Genomic DNA, 25,068 nt, shown 5'->3' on the forward strand with positions numbered 1-25,068 from the left:
CACTGAACATTTAATCTCCTAGTGATAAAATGGAGCTGTTCGCTTTATTGCTGATGAAACGAAACATAACTTACTTGTTTTCCTTTAAAAGTACGGTTCTGACTTATAATGTGGAACGATATCCCACCACCGATCCTTCCACATTTTAAGCCACTTCTTTCATATTATGATTCTTGAACCTGATTTTTCTGTATTTTGTCAAGATCAGAACATACGAAGATGTATTGAAACCTTCCGTAGGTTCTGACCTAGGTTTAATCTATAAATGTTAATTTTATTTGTTGCTGATTCTTTGACTTCTCAACAGTCATTTCTGTGTACACACTTGTTGTACTTGTTACAAATAATTTTTTTTTAATTTTAAAAATTGCATTGCATTAAATCTTGCTACCATGTAAGTAACCTGGGATGTTCCTTTCCTATTGTTTTAGAATTTTTTATTATAAACTCTAAGTTTATTATACATAATTGTTGTTACAGTCCTGCGAGACTTATTATTAACAATTTTTTTTTTTTGAACAACTGTTTACAGAGAAAACCATAAGTTGTTTCATAAAAATATCGATTACGCCTTCATTACTGTTGGACGTATACCTAGATCACTGCACTAATAATAGTTGCATATCACTTAACCCGATTGCACATTCTATATTGATGGCTGTATACTCTATTACTTTGGCTCCATTCTTATGCGATGGTTGTTGACTGCTTAACACTCTTGTTGAATTAAGATTGTGTATTTTGATTAACTGCTCTGTTCTCTTATGGATACCCCCATACGACCAAGTTAGGTAGATTAGGTAGAAACATCGACAAAGTGTTTTCTTATCTCCTATGGAGAAGTAGAGTCAGTGATAAGTGAGGGTTGCTATGCTCCCTAAAAAGTGTTGCCTGACGGGCTTATAACCCTATTTTGGGACAGTGATGCATTTTTGCATTTGGTAAAATGAATGTGATAGACACTCAGGTATTACGTTAGTTATAAATGTAACGTCAACGGTTGTCCATGACGCTAAGTCAATTAGTCTTCACCCAGCATATTCAAGCTGTGGGTGTTGGCGGATCCCGTTCACGTAACATTGGTTGTTATGTTTAGATTAAGTTTAGTTCCTACAATATTATAGTTATTTAAGTAAGAATGGCTGCACCGCAATCCTGTTCATCCTGCCTTACGTTCGATGAAGTGCGACCGGATTTGCGGCACGCCCATTCGCTATTCTCACTTTGGTTTAATTTTGTTATATGAATACTTCCTATTGATGGTTATTATTATCTACTGGTATTTTATTGATCACTTTGTTTTTTTTTCTGTTGTAGTAGACCCTTGGACCGACCTAGAAAGAATAGGGTTAGGTTATTTCGACAATTTTATATGTTTGAGGGCAAACATTTGGTGGCGAGGGGGGTAATGTTATGATGCAGGGCTAGACTCCTTTTGTTTTAATATTTTATTCATTAATTTATTCTGCATCATCACATTTATCCTCGCCGATTCTCTAACCTAGTTAGGAACTGGGCGATTGTCGCGGGTATTGGTTTTGGTAAAATTTCGAATCATAATTTAAAATTTAAAATCTGTACCGGGCGGAAACAGAAAAAAAAAAAAAAAAAACACTTCCTTGCCTGCAGAGAAACCAGAGGGTGGGCCTGATCTCTCGGCAGACGACAGTCACAGTTTTCCGGAGTGAAATTGTTTGGGAATGGTTTCCCTTTAATCGGAGTGGCGAAGTCTAATTTTATACGCGGAGATTGCATAATAAAATCGTATAAATGTTGTAAAATACTAAGTTCCATAGTGGAATTAGTTCCGTGGCTCGTTCGAATATTGTAACCACGCGGCATCATGAATCGCAAACGGAGTCAGACGTGTGATCTGCTTGAATCCGACCCATCCTTTATGGGATGAAGAAGCCAGTGGCTTAAAATATTGTGCCAGGTTCCCGGAAACCTAAGGATAGTATTCTTTCTCGCGGTTTGGCACTACGCCGACCGCATTTTCACCAGGGCCGTAGGGAGGCTTATTTTTCCTTACATAAAGGGAATCCTCGCCAGGATACACGGATGCGACCGCGGGCACCAGATTCCTCTTCCTCAGTCGCCAGATTACCAGTTTCCTGCCACGGACAGTCGCCAGGAGGCGGAACTGACTCTTCCTCTTGCTCCGTCTGGAGCCCCCTGGAGCTCAGCCTGATGAGGTGCTGCTCCAGCTCGAGTAGGATGTTACTTAATTAGCTAGATAGATAAAGCGTGGTCGGAACCTTGGGGGTAAGCTTATATCTAACTTTTATTATATTGTTTTCGTTATAACTCACACGGTAGAGTGTATAGACTTATATTGTATTAGAAATAATATACATTAATGTTACTCTAAACCTTCTTTCCTTGACTCTAAATTACACATTGTAACCTGACACATTTCTGGTTTCGAACCCAACCCCCTGAGAACCCTGGGATCACAAACATTCTTGTGGGTATCTAACCCTCAAGAATTGGCGCTTCCAGTACTGGATAAAGTTTGTGATTCCACATTCATTATTATAACCTAAAATGTCTGGTGAGTATTGTAGGCTGCACGTAGCAAGTAACCATAGCAACTACTCTACGTAGCAATGTGCAAGATTTTCGTCTCGTCACCAACATATAACAAATTGATAAACCTACAAGAATAATTTTCTGCGCATATTGCATGGGCCAGACGAAGCCTTACTATTGCAGGAAGGGATCTTCAACAGGTTAATGGACGTTTTTATTATACGCTTAGGTAATTCTTGACCATAATCTTTGAGATGACAACGCTGCGTAGTTATTTGTCAGTTGTTATATTTTGTAGAGTATAAAGCCTGCCTTTGTTGGGGCATTTACACGCTCCAACAGCAGTCGTGGCAATTTTCTTACGATCCCTAAAATTGGTTTTTTGCAATTTATGCAGTAGGTTGTGGTGTTCATTCGTTTTGTTTAGGTATTAGAATAAATTCAAGGGTAGTCAGTAAGAAATACTCGCCAAGTTTTGTGAGCCACCACTGGAATATCGCACTAGGATATTAATCCGCTAGGCCATTCACACACGGAGATTTTTACAAGCGACTCGAGTTTTGTGCGCGTAGCATACTCGCCGTTTGTGAGTACCATACTATTTTGCTAGTGTTCGTACATTAGGCTACTGTCACTGACAATGCTGGTAGCACGCTACGCGAGTTGCATTCGCATATTTATACTATTCGTTTAACAGAAATGGCGTCCAAACATGATTTGAATCTTAAAACTGTTGTGGAGGTGGGAAAATATTCATGTTGATGTAATTATAATTACCGGAATACTTAAAAAAATATTTAAGGCGATGCCATACGTAGTAATACAAATTAACTGTATTTTTGGTTTGAAAATTTGGTAGCCTAGAAATGTTTCATATGCTTTAATTAAATACTGCGAGTAGAATACAACTTGGCCTTTGAAATAATCGAGTATTTTTTAGATAAGTCTTTTTATAAGCCCAAAAAAAAATAATGCAAAGGCCTATGAAAACTGATTTAAAGTTCAAAATCTCCTACTTACGAACCCAATTTCTGTTATGATTTTATTGTATAATGTGGCAAATTAAGTTATTTATAAAATGATCGGAAAAAAATTAAATATTTATGCCTGAAAATCCACAAAATAAAATAAAAGGCACTTTTTGGCTATGTTTTTTTCTTGCATAAATCAAAACAGGTGGATGGTGTTAAGCGGGAATTTAAACCTTATCGCCATCTACAATAGCGGCTCAATTTTTAAAATACTACACGATGTAGTGCATCGCCTTAACGGTGAATGGGGGGAATTGACATCATTCTCGTGTAGTTCCTTAGCGGCGAACAATATCCTAAAATTAATATTTATTTCGTTGTGTGGGTGAACACAAAATCTTCTTTTAAATCGTTTTGATGCTTATAAAGATACAGAAAAACAATATTATTGTCTTCACGGATAGAGTCATTGAAAATCGTACTAACTGCATGTGAGAAAAATGAAGTTCAGTATTAGGGTGGCGCCGTGTGCGGAAACTAGCTTTAAAGAGTAGCATATCAGTAGGCGACTTGTGGATGCATCACAGTTACGTAGCTTGTAAGTACGAAGGGTCAAGCCAGCGAAGGAAGCAAAGCTGTAGTGGGGATGGCGTGACTAATTTTATTCGCAAGTTCACTTCTAGGGTTAATTACATGTGTAGATATTTTTGGTTTGTACAGATATCTTTGTTTTGCAAAATATTGACGACAAATAAATACATATTTTTATTTTTATTATTTCATATCGGCTTATGGACGGGCGGATTCATAAAACACATATTTGGGTTAGTTCCACTTTTTTCATCTTAATATTTTAGTGTGAATCGGTTTTAAAAATAAGATACAACATTTTATTTGCCGGTTTATAATTTATTTATTTTATTCAATTAATTCACTGTATATGAACATAGTTTATTTATTTTACTCAATAATTAATTTGTAATACACTTAACTATGTTAGGGATGCGAATAATATATTTAAAAAACTTTATGAAATGCATTAATTTATAGGTAGAGTAATTTAGATAATAACTTAGTATTTTTTCATAGTTAAATATTGCACATCCAGCTTATAGCTTTATACGCAAGTTATTAAGCTTTACCAGAATGATAGCGAATTTTTCCATTTTAATCCGCGTGCGAGTTTTCGATTGTGATTTTAAATACTTTTCTATGTTTTGACTCGTGCAGAGAGTATGTAAAATACTAAAATATTAAATATTTTTATGCAACCACACTGTTTAACACGCATCAGTAACTTCAAACTATATTAATTAATTGACGAATTAATTCTAATTTTTATTTAATTTCCTTCGTGGCAAAGCCAAGCTGCATTAAATTCAAATAAATAAAGAACGATTTATCCTCTATTTTTATCAACTCTTGATGAATTCATGTTTATAAGATTGAGAGCAACTATCTCTAATATTTTAATGGTTCTTTGAAGTGACTGATTATTTTTTCAATTCAATTTAAAATATGTATTATCAATTTGGGTGGTAGGTACCACTTCACTATAACAAACACTTCTGCCATAGGTCACTCCTTGTGGTTCGTTACGTTTGGTGACTTAGCAGAGGGCCCAGATTCATGAGGTAAGGTTTGTCCAGGTCTTTGCGACAGATGCGTCTGCCCACAAACTGCGTGGTAGGACTGACCGGGAGACACTGGTTGATGGAGACCTCTCCAACAGGACTCCATCGACCAATCACCTTGTACCGCAGTAAGGGAATGGATTCATTTTCACTCTTGGACACACCGAACTTCCTCATCTTTATTTCCTTAAAAATACCCAAAACACAGCATCAACAAATATGAAATAGTCTATTGAGGCAAATATTTTCCTCAGGGTCCCCTGCATGGACCAAATGTTAAAAAAATCTTAACGAAAGATTAAATAATTCCATTTCACAAACAGTTTTTGACTGAGCGTTACTATGTCAACACCGAAATACAAATTACATAATACTTAAGTCAGTCTTAAAGTGAGTGAGCTTGCTTTACAAAATCTTACCATACTTATCTGTAACAAATTGATGTTTTACAGGATAGAATACTGGGCCCTTAATCTCCAGTATTCTAACGAGGATAGGGATCTGGTAATATATCTATTAATAGCCGTAGATACTTATATACGGAGGTTGTTTAGTTCGGAATATAATAAACTGACAATACAAGTACAAGTTGCCTAAAGGCCGTCTAGCGACAGAATGGCTCCTCGTCACCCGGCAATGTAATACGAAGCTGTTGGTAGCGTTCGGTTATGTTCGGTAGAACTCGAAGCTGCCCGAACGCAAACACCAAACACTACATTATCTTACTTATTGGTTGAGGGAGACCTTATGAACTCTCCAGCAGGATTCTCAGAACATCGCCCTGCACCGCAGTGAGAGGGATATATTCATCATTCGTCATTCTTTTACACACTAACCCTAAGGTTCCTACCCAACCCTTTTTCCTGAAAAGAATTTTTTCTATTTCCTTTCCTAAAAAGACCCTCCACACAGCATCCCCAAATATGACATTTTTCTCAGGCCTCCTGTGTGGAGGTTATATAAAAAAATGAAACATCTTTAGACGTGTGTTTTTTTTTACAAACTTTTTAATGGTTTTTATAAACACAATTTTATTTGCTTTTGTTGTCATTGTGCAGAACTAAAATTATTAGAAATCTACGTATTAAACGATTCTGTTTATATTTCTACGAATTCTCAATTGCGAGTATTTTTGTACTTGGTTCACCAATAATATCTCAAATTAAATCACACTTAACCATTTGGACGCCTCATCGTCATACTAAGAGATACATGTCACTTTTTTATATCATTTCAATATTGATATGCCCGATTTAAAAATGAACGACTTTTTACTAAAGTCGTATTATGATATTCAAGTACGTCATGAGGTCAGCTTTCAGCTTCCTATCAGATAATCAGCCCTCCAAAAGAAAACGTTGACTTATGGGACACTCTGTGTACAATATATGACAAATTATTATAATTATTACTTTAAAAGGTCAGTTTTTTCATAACATTGTTTAATAGGTACTTGTATTTATAAAAATATAACTTACACATTACAAACATCAATGATTTTATGTAATTGAAGAACATTTTATACAATGCTGTTTAGATAACTTAATGCTGTTTAGATAATTTAACTTATACCACTATTATTCTGTGAATGATGTTTAGATAACTGAATGAATAAATAATGCTGTTTAGATAACTGAACTTATACCACTATTATTCTCTGAATGCTGTTTAGATACTGAATGAATGAATAATGCTGTTTAGATAACTGAACTCATACCACTATTATTCTGTGAATGATGTTTAGATACCTGAATGAATAAATAATGCTGTTTAGATAACCGAACTTATACCACTATTATTCTCTGAATGCTCTTTAGATAACTTAACGAATGAAGAATGCTGTTTAGATAACTGAACTTATACCACTATTATTCTCTGAATGCTGTTAAGATAACTTAATGAATGAAGAATGCTGTTTAGATTACTGAACTAATACCACTATTATTCTTTGAATGCTGTTTAGATACTGAATGAATGAATAATGCTATTTAGATAACTGAACTTATACCAATATTATTCTCTGAATGCTTTTTAGATACTGAATGAATGGAGTATGAAGAATGCTGTTTAGATAACTGAACTTATACCACTATTATTCTCTGAATGCTGTTTAGATACTGAATGAATGGAGAATGAAAAATGCTGTTTAGATAACTGAACTTATACCACTATTATTCTCTGAATGCTCTTTAGATAACTTAATGAATGAAGAATGCTGTTTAGATTACTGAACTTATACCACTATTATTCTCTGAATGCTGTTTAGATACTGAATGAATGAATAATGCTGTTTAGATAACTGAACTTATACCACTATTATTCTCTGAATGCTCTTTAGATAACTTAATGAATGAAGAATGAAGAATGCTGTTTAGATTACTGAACTAATACCACTATTATTCTTTGAATTCTGTTTAGATACTGAATGAATGAATAATGCTGTTTAGATAAATGAACTTATACCACTATTATTCTCTGAATGCTCTTTAGATAACTATATGAATGAAGAATGCTGTTTAGATTACTGAACTAATACCACTATTATTCTTTGAATGCTGTTTAGATACTGAATGAATGAATAATGCTATTTAGATAACTGAACTTATACCAATATTATTCTCTGAATGCTTTTTAGATACTAAATGAATGGAGAATGAAGAATGCTGTTTAGATAACTCAACTTATACCACTATTATTCTCTGAATGCTGTTTAGATACTGAATGAATGGAGAATGAAAAATGCTGTTTAGATAACTGAACTTATACCACTATTATTCTCTGAATGCTCTTTAGATAACTTAATGAATGAAGAATGCTGTTTAGATTACTGAACTTATACCACTATTATTCTCTGAATGCTGTTTAGATACTGAATGAATGAATAATGCTGTTTAGATAACTGAACTTATACCATTATTATTCTCTGAATGCTCTTTAGATAACTTAATGAATGAAGAATGCTGTTTAGATTACTGAACTAATACCACTATTATTCTTTGAATGCTGTTTAGATACTGAATGAATGAATAATGCTATTTAGATAACTGAACTAATACCACTATTATTCTCGGAATGCTGTTTAGATACTGAATGAATGGAGAATGAAGAATACTGTTCAGATAACTGAACTTATACCACTATTATTCTCTGAATGCTGTTTAGATACTGAATGAATGAATAATGCTGTTTAGATAACTGAACTTAAACCAATTTTATTCTCTGAATGCTGTTTAGATACTGAATGAATGAATAATGCTGTTAAGATAACTGAACTTATACCACTATTATTCTCTGAATGCTCTTTAGATAACTAAATGAATGAAGAATGCTGTTTAGATTACTGAACTAATACCACTATTATTCTTTGAATGCTGTTTAGATACTGAATGAATGAATAATGCTATTTAGATAACTGAACTTATACCAATATTATTCTCTGAATGCTTTTTAGATACTGAATGAATGGAGAATGAAGAATGCTGTTTAGATAACTGAACTAATACCACTATTATTCTCTGAATGCTGTTTAGATACTGAATGAATGGAGAATGAAAAATGCTGTTTAGATAACTGAACTTATACCACTATTATTCTCTGAATGCTCTTTAGATAACTTAATGAATGAAGAATGCTGTTTAGATTACTGAACTTATACCACTATTATTCTCTGAATGCTGTTTAGATACTGAATGAATGAATAATGCTATTTAGATAACTGAACTTATACCAATATTATTCTCTGAATGCTTTTTAGATACTGAATGAATGGAGAATGAAGAATGCTGTTTAGATAACTGAACTAATACCACTATTATTCTCTGAATGCTGTTTAGATACTGAATGAATGGAGAATGAAAAATGCTGTTTAGATAACTGAACTTATACCACTATTATTCTCTGAATGCTCTTTAGATAACTTAATGAATGAAGAATGCTGTTTAGATTACTGAACTTATACCACTATTATTCTCTGAATGCTGTTTAGATACTGAATGAATGAATAATGCTGTTTAGATAACTGAACTTATACCACTATTATTCTCTGAATGCTCTTTAGATAACTTAATGAATGAAGAATGCTGTTTAGATTACTGAACTAATACCACTATTATTCTTTGAATGCTGTTTAGATACTGAATGAATGAATAATGCTATTTAGATAACTGAACTAATACAACTATTATTCTCAGAATGCTGTTTAGATACTGAATGAATGGAGAATGAAGAATGCTGTTCAGATAATTGAACTTATACCACTATTATTCTCTGAATGCTGTTTAGATACTGAATGAATGAATAATGCTGTTTAGATAACTGAACTTTAACCAATTTTATTCTCTGAATGCTGTTTAGATACTGAATGAATGAATAATGCTGTTTAGATAACTGAACTTATACCACTATTATTCTCTGAATGCTCTTTAGATAACTAAATGAATGAAGAATGCTGTTTAGATTACTGAACTAATACCACTATTATTCTTTGAATGCTGTTTAGATACTGAATGAATGAATAATGCTATTTAGATAACTGAACTTATACCAATATTATTCTCTGAATGCTTTTTAGATACTGAATGAATGGAGAATGAAGAATGCTGTTTAGATAACTGAACTAATACCACTATTATTCTCTGAATGCTGTTTAGATACTGAATGAATGGAGAATGAAAAATGCTGTTTAGATAACTGAACTTATACCACTATTATTCTCTGAATGCTCTTTAGATAACTTAATGAATGAAGAATGCTGTTTAGATTACTGAACTTATACCACTATTATTCTCTGAATGCTGTTTAGATACTGAATGAATGAATAATGCTGTTTAGATAACTGAACTTATACCACTATTATTCTCTGAATGCTCTTTAGATAACTAAATGAATGAAGAATGCTGTTTAGATTACTGAACTAATACCACTATTATTCTTTGAATTCTGTTTAGATACTGAATGAATGAATAATGCTATTTAGATAACTGAACTTATACCACTATTATTCTCTGAATGCTCTTTAGATAACTTAATGAATGAAGAATGAAGAATGCTGTTTAGATAACTGAACTAATACCACTTTTATTCTCTGAATGCTGTTTAGATACTGAATGAATGAATAATGCTGTTTAGATAACTGAACTTATACCACTATTATTCTCTGAATGCTCTTTAGATAACTTAATGAATGAAGAATGCTGTTTAGATTACTGAACTTATACCACTATTATTCTCTGAATGCTGTTTAGATACTGAATGAATGAATAATGCTGTTTAGATAACTGAACTTATACCACTATTATTCTCTGAATGCTCTTTAGATAACTTAATGAATGAAGAATGCTGTTTAGATTACTGAACTAATACCACTATTATTCTTTGAATGCTGTTTAGATACTGAATGAATGAATAATGCTATTTAGATAACTGAACTTATACCACTATTATTCTCTGAATGCTCTTTAGATAACTTAATGAATGAAGAATGCTGTTTAGATTACTGAACTTATACCACTATTATTATCTGGATGCTGTTTAGATACTGAATGAATGAATAATGCTGTTTAGATAACTGAACTAATACCACTATTATTCTCTGAATGCTGTTTAGATACTGAATGAATGAATAATGCTGTTTAGATAACTGAACTTAAACCAATTTTATTCTCTGAATGCTGTTTAGATACTGAATGAATGAATAATGCTGTTTAGATAACTGAACTTATACCACTATTATTCTCTGAATGCTCTTTAGATAACTAAATGAATGAAGAATGCTGTTTAGATTACTGAACTAATACCACTATTATTCTTTGAATGCTGTTTAGATACTGAATGAATGAATAATGCTATTTAGATAACTGAACTTTTACCAATATTATTCTCTGAATGCTTTTTAGATACTGAATGAATGGAGAATGAAGAATGCTGTTTAGATAACTGAACTTATACCACTATTATTCTCTGAATGCTGTTTAGATACTGAATGAATGGAGAATGAAAAATGCTGTTTAGATAACTGAACTTATACCACTATTATCCTCTGAATGCTCTTTAGATAACTTAATGAATGAAGAATGCTGTTTAGATTACTGAACTTATACCACTATTATTCTCTGAATGCTGTTTAGATACTGAATGAATGAATAATGCTGTTTAGATAACTGAACTTATACCACTATTATTCTCTGAATGCTCTTTAGATAACTTAATGAATGAAGAATGCTGTTTAGATTACTGAACTAATGCCACTATTATTCTTTGAATGCTGTTTAGATACTGAATGAATGAATAATGCTATTTAGATAACTGAACTTATACCACTATTATTCTCTGAATGCTCTTTAGATAACTTAATGAATGAAGAATGCTGTTTAGATTACTGAACTTATACCACTATTATTCTCTGGATGCTGTTTAGATACTGAATGAATGAATAATGCTGTTTAGATAACTGAACTTATACCACTATTATTCTCTGAATGCTCTTCAGATAACATAATGAATGGAGAATGCTGTTTAGATTACTGAACTAATACCACTATTATTCTCTGAATGCTCTTTAGATAACTTAATGAATGAATAATGCTGTTTAGATAACTGAACTTATACCACTATTATTCTCTGAATGCTGTTTAGATACTGAATGAATGAATAATGCTGTTTAGATAACTGAACTTATACCACTATTATTCTCTGAATGCTCTTTAGATAACTTAATGAATGAAGAATGCTGTTTAGATTACTGAACTAATACCACTATTATTCTTTGAATGCTGTTTAGATACTGAATGAATGAATAATGCTATTTAGATAACTGAACTTATACCACTATTATTCTCTGAATGCTCTTTAGATAACTTAATGAATGAAGAATGCTGTTTAGATTACTGAACTTTTACCACTATTATTCTCTGGATGCTGTTTAGATACTGAATGAATGAATAATGCTGTTTAGATAACTGAACTTATACCACTATTATTCTCTGAATGCTCTTCAGATAACATAATGAATGGAGAATGCTGTTTAGATTACTGAACTAATACCACTATTATTCTCTGAATGCTCTTTAGATAACTTAATGAATGAATAATGCTGTTTAGATAACTGAACTTATACCACTATTATTCTCTAAATGCTGTTTAGATAACTTTATGAATGAAGAATGCTGTTTAGATAACTAAACTAATACCACTATTATTCTCTGAATGCTGTTTAGATACTGAATGTATGGAAAATGAAGAATGCTGTTTAGATAACTGAACTAATACCACTTTTATTCTCTGAATGCTGTTTAGATAACTTAATGAATGAAGAATGCTGTTTAGATAACTGAACTTATACCAATATTATTCTCTGAATGCTGTTTAGATACTGAATGAATGGAGAATGAAGAATGCTGTTTAGATAACTGAACTAATACCACTATTATTCTCTGAATGCTGTTTAGATACTGAGTGAATGGAGAATGAAGAATGCTGTTTAGATAACTGAACTTATACCACTATTATTCTCTGAATGCTGTTTAGATACTGAATGAATGAATAATGCTGTTTAGATAACTGAACTTATACCACTATTATTCTCTGAATGCTCTTTAGATAACTTAATGAATGAAGAATGAAGAATGCTGTTTAGATAACTGAACTAATACCACTTTTATTCTCTGAATGCTGTTTAGATACTGAATGAATGAATAATGCTGTTTAGATAACTGAACTTATACCACTATTATTCTCTGAATGCTCTTTAGATAACATAATGAATGAAGAATGCTGTTTAGATTACTGAACTAATACCACTATTATTCTCTGAATGCTGTTTAGATACTGAATGAATAGAGAGAATGAAGAATGCTGTTTAGATAACTGAACTTATACCACTATAATTCTCTGAATGCTGTTTAGATACTGAATGAATGAAGAATTCTGTTTAGATAACGAGGCCATGGCGCTAGTAAAAACGTCAAGGGCTCTGTATCATCGCTTTGGCAAGTTGGCGTCAGGCCCTGATTATTCTACTGAAGAAATGTTTTATTTGAAGTCACACCAATACCATTACCAGTGACGTATCATATTTCTACATTAAATAAATAAATACTAGAAGCTATCTATATAAACTGATATTTTATACTCGTAGTACAGACAGATTTCCATTTTAAACAATGATCTCCCACGCAATCCGCTACCCACTAGGATTTATTAGGGCGCCAAAATATTACTTCAGACCGAAAATAAACATTTTACATAGTCATACGAGCATTACGTTTTTTTTACGTCTGCTCAAACCTTCCTATGCTATTGGTTATATTTGCAGGAAAAAGGTTTTTCATTTTAATTTTAAAAATAGGCTTTATGACTGGTCTGAGACCACCGTGATGGAATGATTTGATCCTAGAGGTCCATGACCATATACTTATACAAAATTGATTAAATTAAATTAATATTTTAAATTGTTCTTATATTATTATTTGTTAGTAATACTGAATCATTACACCATTAAAATATTCACAACAATAATGTTATAAAAAATGTATATGTTTAGTTAAAATAGAGCCTTACCCCTCCGTGGTAGAGGGGTAAAGCTATTCGACTAGCAATCCTAAGGTCGCGGATTCAAATCCCGGCATGCGCAAGTAAATTTAGTTTTATAAATTTGTGTTATTTCACGATTAATTCATTTGTATTATTTGTATTAAAAATAAAATATTGTATACTTGTGGCACGTTCCAGAGTGAAAGATACTATCAGTATGGCACCAATGGGAATACAACTAGATGCAAATATAAACTGGAAAGAGCATGTATCTAAAGTTGTAGCAAAAATCAGTAGCTTTTCTTTTGTTCTAGGCACCCTTAAAAATATCTTAAACATCGAGTCCGTAATCACCGCATACTATGGATACGTATACTCAATGATAGAATACGGAATAGTTTTTTGGGGAAACTCAGTAAACGCCAAAGATGTTTTTATCATCCAAAAGAGGTGCCTACGAAAAATTACAAACTCTGATCACCGGGATTCATTTAGACCAATTTTTAAAAATTTCAAACTTCTGACAGTGACGGACATATTATATAAAATGGAGTTGTGCCTGTTAGTTCGATCATCTCCAGAAAAGTTCTCACAAAAAAACTCAACACATAAACACGCTACAAGGTTCACAGAAAACTTATTAATCCCAAAAGCAAACAAAACTATATTTCAAAAAGGACCACATCACATGGCCATTAAAGTATATAAAAACCTTCCACGTAGCATCAAACAAATAACCGACTTACTAAAATTTAAATCATCACTCAAAACATTTTTTTTCAACAAATGTCACCACACCTTAAATGAATACCTTACATAAATTAAATACCTCTTTTTATTTCTGTTTTTTTTTTTTTTTTAATTTACATCATTTGTTAACATGTGATTGTTGGGTTATGTAATATAATGTGTATGTGTTGGGTTAGCTGGAATAAATAGGATGTAACCTATAAGCTATAACCTTTGTACTCTGTATTTTTATGCAGTAAATATTTTTTTGATTTTTTTTTTCATGTAAGACAGTTGGGAGCAGTTGGAACTTTTGTGCTGTATTCAAATAAAAAAGGTAAAATATTTTTTTTAATCAAATAAGATGTATTTTTGTAATTCATATTGTTTATTATTTACTTTTAAAGGATAAACATTTTCCAAATAAATAATGAACGACTGGGGTTTTAAAACAAATAGTTATTTTAGTAATTATTCTTCCTTTTTGAGTGTTTGATAGGTCAATATACTGAATATTGGCACAAATACAATTGATTCTGGATTAAAGTAAATAAAAGCGGTATTAAAATAGCTGTTCAAATAAGGATTGTGTTTACACAGCTTAAAATTAAACTTTTTTTTACGTTAACCCTATACAGAAGTCTTGGAGAAAAAATATTTTCTTTCGGGGTCTATGTCATTTTTAGAGATGCTGCTTGAACGGTATTTTTAAGAATAGGAAGGTGAGAATGTACTGCGAAGGAAAAAAATGTATGAGAAGTGGGCAGGCGCATCCACCGCCAAGACCTGAACAGTAAACACACCTTACCCGTTTTACCCGGACACCCCTGCTAAGTCACCAAACGCTCGCTACTTGGCGTGACGGCGTGTAATTTATCCAATAAATGGTTCACGGGGCGGCGGTGGTTCCCATACCCGCCTTTTAAATTGATTGACTCATTCTAAAGATGGGTTGTTTAAAAAAATTTGAAAATTTCAAAAAATTTGTTTTTGATGATTTTCAAGTTCTGTGAAGGTTCTATTCAAGTTCTGTTATTATATCATTACAGACCAGTTATTTGAGAAAACTGAAATAATAACAGTACTTGAATAAAATCTTCACAGATCTTGAAAATCAACTTTGAAATTTGATGAATTCTTCAAATTCTCTGAAACAAACAAACTGTCTTTGGGTTAGAGGAAAGAGAGTTGAGTTTAGATTTGGAACAGAAGAACAATTATTTTAAATATGTGTTCATGTTTAATATTGAAACACTTTTTACGGTTATTCAACAATCCGGTATAAAAAAATAGTAAAATTATCCCTTTAAACTACAAATAAGCAATTTGTCCATAGGATGTACATGTTCAATTACAATGTAAATACGAGTATGTATAAATAATATTATTACTAATTATAAATATACATAATATTGTTGCTACTTATAAGATATTCAGATTATTATTATTGGCACACAGTCTAAAATGACACAAAAAAGTATTAAGTATTTCTACTTATAAGCCATGTTTTCAGCACATATTTGAATCTGTTACTTGGCAACATGTTGAACATTTTGGGCACGTTATATTCTAGGGTTTTCACAGTCCGTATTTATTTGTTATATTTTGGAACAAGCATGCCTTTATTCTCTGTGAACCTAGTGTTGTGTTAATGTTCCAATTTATTTTTATATTCTGAGTTTTCAGGTGCAATTTATTTCAGGTGTAATCAAAACTGAAGCATGTGGAGATCGTATGTGCACCAATTTGTTTTTTTTTGGTTTTATGATTAGGCCTGCGTCATGTGACCATTTTATTAGGGACGTAAAGTCTTGTTGCATACATCAACTTTATCAGATATGACAAGAGCCTTGTCGTCAGCGTATACAAAGTGTTTAACATGTGAAAAACTTTTTAAATTAATGATACAAATATAATATAAAGCGTGGGTCCCAAAATTGACCCCCGAGGGACACCAGAAAAAGTTATTTTCCCACTGATTTTCCTCAAATAAATCATTTTTAAAACTGATTCCAATTGCTACTAAGATTATTAATAATTTTTACGGATCAATTGTGTTAAACGCCTTGGAATTATCGATAAATAATACTTACACATGCCTTTTATGGTTTAATTCATTATTTATATAATTCGAGAAGTTCTGTAGTAATGTTTCGGTGCTTTTTTACTTTTGGAAGCAATATTGTTTTTGGTCTATGATGCTAAAAATTTCTAAGTATTTGTTTAATTTTATTGGAATATATTTAGAATTTTTTTTCACGTGCAGGCAAGATACTAACTGGTTGATAGTTTCCTATTTCTGTTTTATTTCCTACTTTGTATACCGGTCTAATAATAGCATATTTAAGGTCATCAGGCATTTCAGCTTGTGTAATAAGTCTATTAACTAAATGAGTAGTAAGAAGTTCTAAAATAATTACATGTTTTTTTATATCGTACATTCTCGTACCGTCCATTCCTACAGATTTGGAATTTTTAATTTTTTTAACAAGACTTAGAATCTTTAAACGTTTTAAATCACATTTGTGCAACATTTGGCACATAATTCACGTATTGGTTTGTTATACTATCCACTGTCTGTTACTTTAAGACATATCGCCAGATGACACCGCAATTACTTTTAGTTTTTCTTCCCAAAATTTTATTTATACCATCCCAGGATGCTTGGTATCATTAAAACTACTTCAAAATTAATCTTTGAAAAAAACAAGATTTTCATTTAGCAATTATTTTTTTGACGTTATTTCGTATGAGCTTGTAATCATTTTCATAATTGTTCAAATATAGGAGAATTTTTCCATCTTCGAAACAATGCATCTCTTTCTTTAATTTTCTGTAAAATATCAGTTGTAAGTCACTTTTTCGTAGCATACGATCTTTTATTTGGTTTTTAAAAAATGACAAACTGCAATTTTCGTATAAATCTATTAATAAAATTATTTATAATTTTTTGCCACAAAATAGTAGTGTTGCTCATTGAATAAAAAATTTCAGTGTATTTGACGATCAAAACGTTTTTGTGATCAAATAGTTCAATAGGTAGTCTTCTTCGTGTTATTTAAAGCTCATCATATTTTATATAATATAATGATCTGACATAGCAATCTCACATACACACGCTGATAGCGAGTCCACTTGCTTAAGCCCGTTACTGTACCTAGCGTATGTATGATCTGTACACGAACGTGTTATGCGTCCATTAATAATTGCTTCTCGTGTTCGTACCTCAATTGCTCTCTCCCATTTATTTATTTATTCCAATTCCAAAAGATCTTACCTTCTAAAAAAGCAAGCAAGAAAATTTGAACAAATAGAAGCCAAAAGCATATTTAAGAACATTATTTTCGTCGTTGTTGCATATTTGTCACCACCCCGTAATAATTATCAGAAAACAACATAAATTATTAGCCCCAAACATCATGCATGAAATAAATATTATATATAATCGAGAGTTATTAAAAAAACGTTCATGTTGTAAAACAATAAATATTTTTACTACAAAAACCGTTCGTGTTGTAAAACAATACTAAATGTACATCTGTAAACTATATTCACAAGATAATATCCTCCTTTCCCACTCCTATTTTCCTTGCGATAAACACGATTGGTTAATCTTATTTTCTCGTTAAAAATTACAGTCCGTTCGTCGAGTACCAATAGATTCGGTACGCAACAGTGACCCATGTCGTATTTAGAAGTTAACCAGTGTGCCAGCACAAATGCCGAGCGGCATTGACAGCGCCCGTCAGGCGCCGGCCGACACTATTTTCGTAATACCTTACGTTTTTTTTTATAAACTGATGTTTTTGTAAATTGTACCATATTACCAGATAATATGATCGTCCATCTTACGTAGTTTCTCCAGAATATCTCTTCATATATAATATCTTCATAAAAAATATCATGTAATTTTTCGAAAATATTCTTGAGTGCTATTATATTTTCCAGCTAAATATGTGTTTTTACAATAAAAAAATAAATTGTCTGAGACTTTCCTGTAAAAAAATAATATGACTTGTGAAAATGAAAAATTCTGATATTTTACACGGAATATTTGACGTTCTTTTGAACATAAATTTTAAAAAAATCACTGTAAGTGACGAAACGACAAGCTAGAATAATACTAAGACACCTTATTTCCCTGCCCAGCAAATTATATTTTATTAACTATGCTAGGAGCATTTTTAAGGTTCAAAATACCATATAAACGAAGCAAGTGCGCTGAGTTATTTACTAAAAAATCCACGATATATTTCTTGGCACTACAGAGGTTCACCTATCAGTATTGGGAAGAACATTATTATTGCTTTATTTTCTAAAGTGTGTGAGTACGTGGTAAAACCACGTTTGACCTATTATAAATATGAAGATCTGGAACGAATACAATGCGTGCTGAACAACATTAAGAAAGGGACGCTTAGATGGTTTGACCATTAGGAGCTAATTAACGTAATGTAAGCATAATATATAATGCGAAAGTAAACGATAAGATGACATAGCCCGACCAAATGGATAAAATATACCTAATAATAATAATTGAGTCCGGTCATGGCAAGAGTCAATAGTACTCCTTCAGTCAGATTTTTCAAAGAGAATAACAGAAAGGAGTGTATGAATGTGAATGAAGCAATTAGTGTGCACCGAGATGTGTTTAGCGGTCCATCCACTATTATTGTCCCTCCGGAAAACGGTGCTGGGTGATGATCAGATAGTTACAATAATTTAAGTTATTTCCGTTTATCCAAGTATGTTTACTTATATACCTCGTGTTTCACGTTCGTACCGCAAAACAAAGGGAGAAGATTGTCCATGAAAATCTCAGAACGGGTTGTTTCGGATAATTTGAACAATTCATCAAATTTCAAAGTTAATTTTCAACTTCTGTGAAAGATTTTTTCAAGTTCTGTTATTATTTCAGTTCTGTCAAGCAATTATTCTATAATGATATCTCGTATTATCGAAATTTGAATAGAACCAGAAAATAAACGTTGAAATTTGATAAATTGTTCAAATTCTCCGAACTAGCGATTTTAATAAAAAAAAAAATGTTTTAAAAATTGTCTAGTGTAATCGTACCTTTACTTTTGCGAGAATTAATACACGTGTTCGGATACCATATGAGAGGCGTTAGGTTAGGTTAGGTTAGGTTGGATATATATTCCAACTATCGTTTAAAATATACAAAAAACGAGTGTTAAATCAAAAAGTGTGCAATTTATTTTCAACATTGCCACCCTTACGTTATATTAAACCAGCGTGTATAAATGATAATTATAAAGGTGTATTTATAAACCGCACATTAAGATATTTTTTATATTGTAAATTTTTAATTTGGGTACTTACAAAATACCAAAATGTGTCGAGGTATTAACATGGAACACGGTGTACATTAAAATTGTTTTTAGCTTTACATCACACCCTTAATAAATTTTACATCAAAATTAACATGTAAGTACATCATATTCCCAAACACAGGGATAATAAATCAAAGTGTTTTCGGTTCAGAGTACTGATAATATACGGGTTCAGATACCCTCTGATTAGATTCGCCCAAGTGTCCCGAATATGTGTTATAATTACGCATTACACTGGACTTTCCCCTTCCCGATGTTGGGATGGTGTAACTCTACCCTGCCATTAGGGCACGCATCTCGCCGTGGAACACGATCCCGAACTAGATTATTATATTATCCGAGTTGATTAATTGCACTAAATCTCCGTTTTACAACACCCACAGTCTGCTCTATGTCAGGGGTCTAGAAACTCACTTATTTTGATAAAAAGTTCGGTGAATAACATAGATAAAATAAGCAGGAAAGATGGACCAGAGTATCTAGCACGGTCGATCGATAAAGGATTTATCGATAAAATCGATAACTTGTCATAATTCCCGGGCACGACTGCAAATTGCTAACCTACAAATAACAGTTCAGATCGAAGAAATTAAGAATAACTGTTGTTTGTTCGTTGGCAATCTCTAGTCTTACTCGAGAACGATGACAAGTTACCGACCTCATCGATAAAATCTTTATCGATTGACCGTGCTTGATACCCTGTAGGTGTGTAGGTGTGTAGCACTGATGATGATAAAGCTCTGTATCAATGCGATATCGACAAAATACGTCATCTTTGGTCAGTTAGCGTTATTTGCCAACACGGTCAGAAAATGATTCCGAAAGTCGGCCCACAAAAACCGCTACTTTTACCACGGCCTCCAAGGTCTTGAATAAGCATTCAATATGCAGGAATTTTTGGACAGTGACATTCGTTACGCAAAATAACTGACTTTTCAATAAGTGGGGGTGAACTAACTAAGCTCTTAGAACTGAAAGAAATCGTATACACGATCTATAGACTTAATTAATTCACTGTTTATTCTTTTCCAGCTTCGAGAAACAAAAGTTCTTAGTTATGACATGTACTAATTAACTGCGTTTTTAGTGTCAAAAAGTACATGCGGACTGTCAATGGATATAGAAGTTAATATTTTAATTTGGAATTGTCAATTTAATAGTATTTTTAAGTAATACGTAGCTTTCTGACGTTAGGAATGTCAATTCAAATGAAGATGCGCCAGTGTTGCCAGTGTATATCAATTTCAGATTTATTCTGTTATCAACAACAGTTTGGATATCAATAGTGCGATCATGCTCGGGAAATCGGTATAAAATTGTCGATAGTTACGCCTGTCATTCGTATTGTAAAGTGATCGATTTCATTGTGCAAGACAACCTCAAGGAGAGACTGATTTGGAGAGACGCTTTCCAAGTGTCCAACAGGTCTCTCGACCCATCGCCTTGCACAGCAGCGGGTGGGATATACGTCACTCCCGGACACACAAATCTCTAGATTCCTATCCACCTCTCATACCTGTTTCTTTCTCAGAACTTCCTCTGCTCAAAACACACCCATCATCCCAAAAGAAGAAATAGGCCTAAAATACTAATACATTTAAGTTTTTTTTTTTTTTTTTTTGTATTAGGCAATTCACCCTAAAGAGAGTGCTTTGTGCCGATTGGGTTAAGATATATGGTTAAACTGATGTGAATTATCTATAAGGGGACTGGACATATCATATATTAAAGTCATTTAAATCTATAAACTTATAAAGAATAGAATATACGCGAGAGTTGTTGAGAGACAGCAAATATGGAATACTAAGGGGAGACTGGTGGGTGATTTTAATAAGCAATCGATACATGCCCTTGAAAGAAGAATGGTTTTTACAATTGAAGAAGACGTGGTCAAGAGTCTCATCCTCCACACCACACTGGCATAATGAACTTTCGAGTACCCGAATTTTAAACAAATGAGTTGCTATAGAGCAGTGGCCAATTCTCATTCTCGAGATACAGGAAATAAATCTTTTGGACTTTTTTATTCCGTGGAACCGGGGTTTACTTGGAATATGATTTTGTATTCCAGCATAGAAAGATCCAGTTTGAGTTTTCGTGATTGTCCAATTTTCTTCCCAGGAACGAGACATGTTGGATTTAAGAATAGAGAAGACGTCAGAGACAGGAATTTTAAAATCTAAAGGAATAGAACCAGATACAGTTCCAAGTTTAGCGAGAGAATCAGCTTGCTCGTTTCCCTCAATTCCTAGATGGCCAGGCACCCAAACCAGTATTGTCTCAAACATAGATTCGTTTAAAGAATCGAGGATGTTTTTAATATTACAAATAACATAGTCTTCTGGACTTCGAACGATATTAGAGGAAATTTTTAATACTGCACTTAGAGAGTCAGTACACAGTAAGGCTCGACGAATATTGAGGAGTTGGATTTGAATTAAAGCTTGTTCAATTGCGAAGCATTCTGCAGTGAATATGGAAATTTCTTTAGGCAATTTATAAGACAGATTAACATTGAATTCAGGAATATATACCGATGCGCCACATTCTTTGTGGTCGGATTTGGAACCATCTGTGTATATGAGGGAAAATCCAGGAAACTTTGAAAATATAAAGTTTTTAAAATGTTCTTCAACATTTTGAAAGTTATTAGCTGATGATAAAATGTTCGTCCGGAAGTCAGAAATTATTACGTTTGGGATAAAATTAATAGCATTAAACGGGGTACTGTAAATAGGAAGGATTGGATCATCTTGTAGATTTTGAAGGTTAGAAGACAGAGATCTAAATGATAGAAAACTTTTTAATAAGAGAGGGAACCGATCTCTATTTATTACCCTCCTTCTGTTATTCAAAATACTGAACAAACGATCGAGACTCTGTTCCAATGAGTGACGCGATAAAGATAACGCTTTGAAGATATATCTATCCGCGAGGTATTGTCTTCTCAAAAATAAGGGAGGATCTACACATTCTATCTGAAGAGCATTAATTGGAGAAGATTGCATTGCCCCAATAATCATTCTGAGCCCTTTTGATTGGATTCTTTCAAGTTTCTTATCCAGATATTTAGGAAGTGGGTCGAAAAGAAATGTGCCATAATCCAAGTGACTTCGAACGAGGGAATTATACATTAGTTTAAGAGTAGTAGGATGGGATCCCCACCATACTCTGGAAATAGCTCGCATCATATTAAGCCCCTTTTCACACTTAGCAGAAACGTTCTGAATATGCGGGAGCCAGGAAAGCTTATGGTCCAAAAGCAGGCCAAGAAATTTTATTTGCTTAACGATTTGAAGGGGGAAATTATCAAAAGAGACTGTAAAGTGAGGCAGTTTTCTTTTGCGAGTAAAAGCCACTACCTTGGTTTTAGAGGTAGCTAAATTCATTCCATTTGTCAACATCCAAACTTTAATATTATGTAAGGCCAAATTTAATTCCTTCGCAGCATGTGATAAATTTTTGTGAGATAAATATATGAGAAAATCGTCCGCAAAATAAAGTCGCTTAATAGACGAAGGGATTACAATGTCTAAATCACTAATGTAAATATTAAATAATAAAGGACTGATTACAGACCCCTGGGGTAGCCCTTTCCAAAGTTTGCGCTTCAATATGTTTGAGGAAGAGTGGATAGTAATGGATCTGTCTGTTAGCAAGTTGATAATAAATTGAACTAATTTTATAGGGATTTTTATTTTAATTAATTTTTCCTTCAAAACATCAATTAATACATCGTCGTAAGCTGAAGAAAGATCTAGAAATGTGGCCAATGTACAAGAGTTAAGGGATTGAGAAATACGGATATCTGTTAACAAACTTAAATTATCCATAGTAGATTTCTTTTTCCGAAAGCCGTATTGATTAGGAGGGATAATACTGTGATTTTCAACAAACCATTCTAATCTGTTCTTTATCAAATGTTCCACTACTTTAATTAAACACGACGAAAGAGCAATAGGACGATAGGATGAGACTTCGGACGGATTTTTCCCTGGTTTTAAAACCGGGAGGATTTTTTGAACTTTCCAGACATCCGGAATAAATCCTGTTTCAAACATGTTATTAATTAAGGATAAGAAATATTCAACCGACATGTCGGAGAATGCTTTAAAGAAGCTATTAGAGTCTAGCCAGTTAGAGTGTGAGATGGATATGAAATAAAAGAGGGCATTTCTTCACATCTGGCAACTGAAGGAGGGGCAATCTTATCAGCAAAACCTATAATAATTTCCTCCGGAATATGTTTGGTACGCTCCGGAGCATATGACGAACCGAATTTTTTTAAATTAGTCCAAACAGATGACTGGGGAGTTTCAGGAGACAAGTTTTCACAAAATTTTCGCCATCCAGACCGCTTTTTACTTTTCAAAATACGTTTAGTTTCTGATTGGACGCGTTTTACTGATAAGAAATTTTCAAAAGACATGCATTTGCGGTAAATGGAAACTGCTTCTTTTCTAGAGTTAACAGCACGAGTGCATTCTTCATCCCACCACGGAGTCGAATGTTTAGTTTTAATGTTAACTTTACGCTTTGGAATGGATTTTTCTGCTGCTTTTATAACTATACTAGGAAATAATTCACATTCAGTTCTGATGTTCCCAAGAGAAGATTTTATAGAGTGAACAAGAGAGTCTAATACAGAAGAAAAAAATCTCCAGTTCGCATCTTTCGTTTTAAATTTAAAATTATTGTTAATTGTAAAGGAATGCGAGGTGGTTAGATAGTGAAAGAGGATTATAATAGGGAAATGATCACTGGAAAGGGGGTCTTTAAGTATGTTCCAAGAACATTTACGTATCACCGAAGATGAACAGAGAGATAAATCAACAACACTTTTCCTTTGTTGAGGGGGGGTGAATCGGGTTGGAGATCCGTCGTTTAAAATACATAAATTATGGGAATCAATAAAATCTAAAAGATTACGGCCAGAACGATTCGTTAATTCACTACCCCAAGAGGTAGAATGAGCGTTAAAGTCGCTCAGTAACATATACGGGGGACGGATCTGAGACATAAATGATGACCATTCGTTTTCATCAAAAATAGTGGAGGGAGGGACATATATTGATAGTATTGTAATATCACATACAACAGCTGCTACTATCTGAAAATTGTTAGAGAGGGTATGAAACATGATTGGTTTGAAAGGGATAGAGTCATGGATGATTAAGGCAGCGCCACCTTTACCATCCAGTCTATCATGTCTAAGACAATTATATCCCGAAATCTTAAATAGATACGAGGGTTTAAACCACGTTTCAGAAATAGCGGCAACTGAAATTTCATGTTCATCGAGTAATTTTACAAGTTCAA

This window comes from Hesperophylax consimilis, chromosome 21 (assembly GCF_061612785.1).
Source record: "Hesperophylax consimilis isolate HC1 chromosome 21, BYU_Hcon_1.0, whole genome shotgun sequence".
Classification (NCBI taxonomy): domain Eukaryota; kingdom Metazoa; phylum Arthropoda; class Insecta; order Trichoptera; family Limnephilidae; genus Hesperophylax; species Hesperophylax consimilis.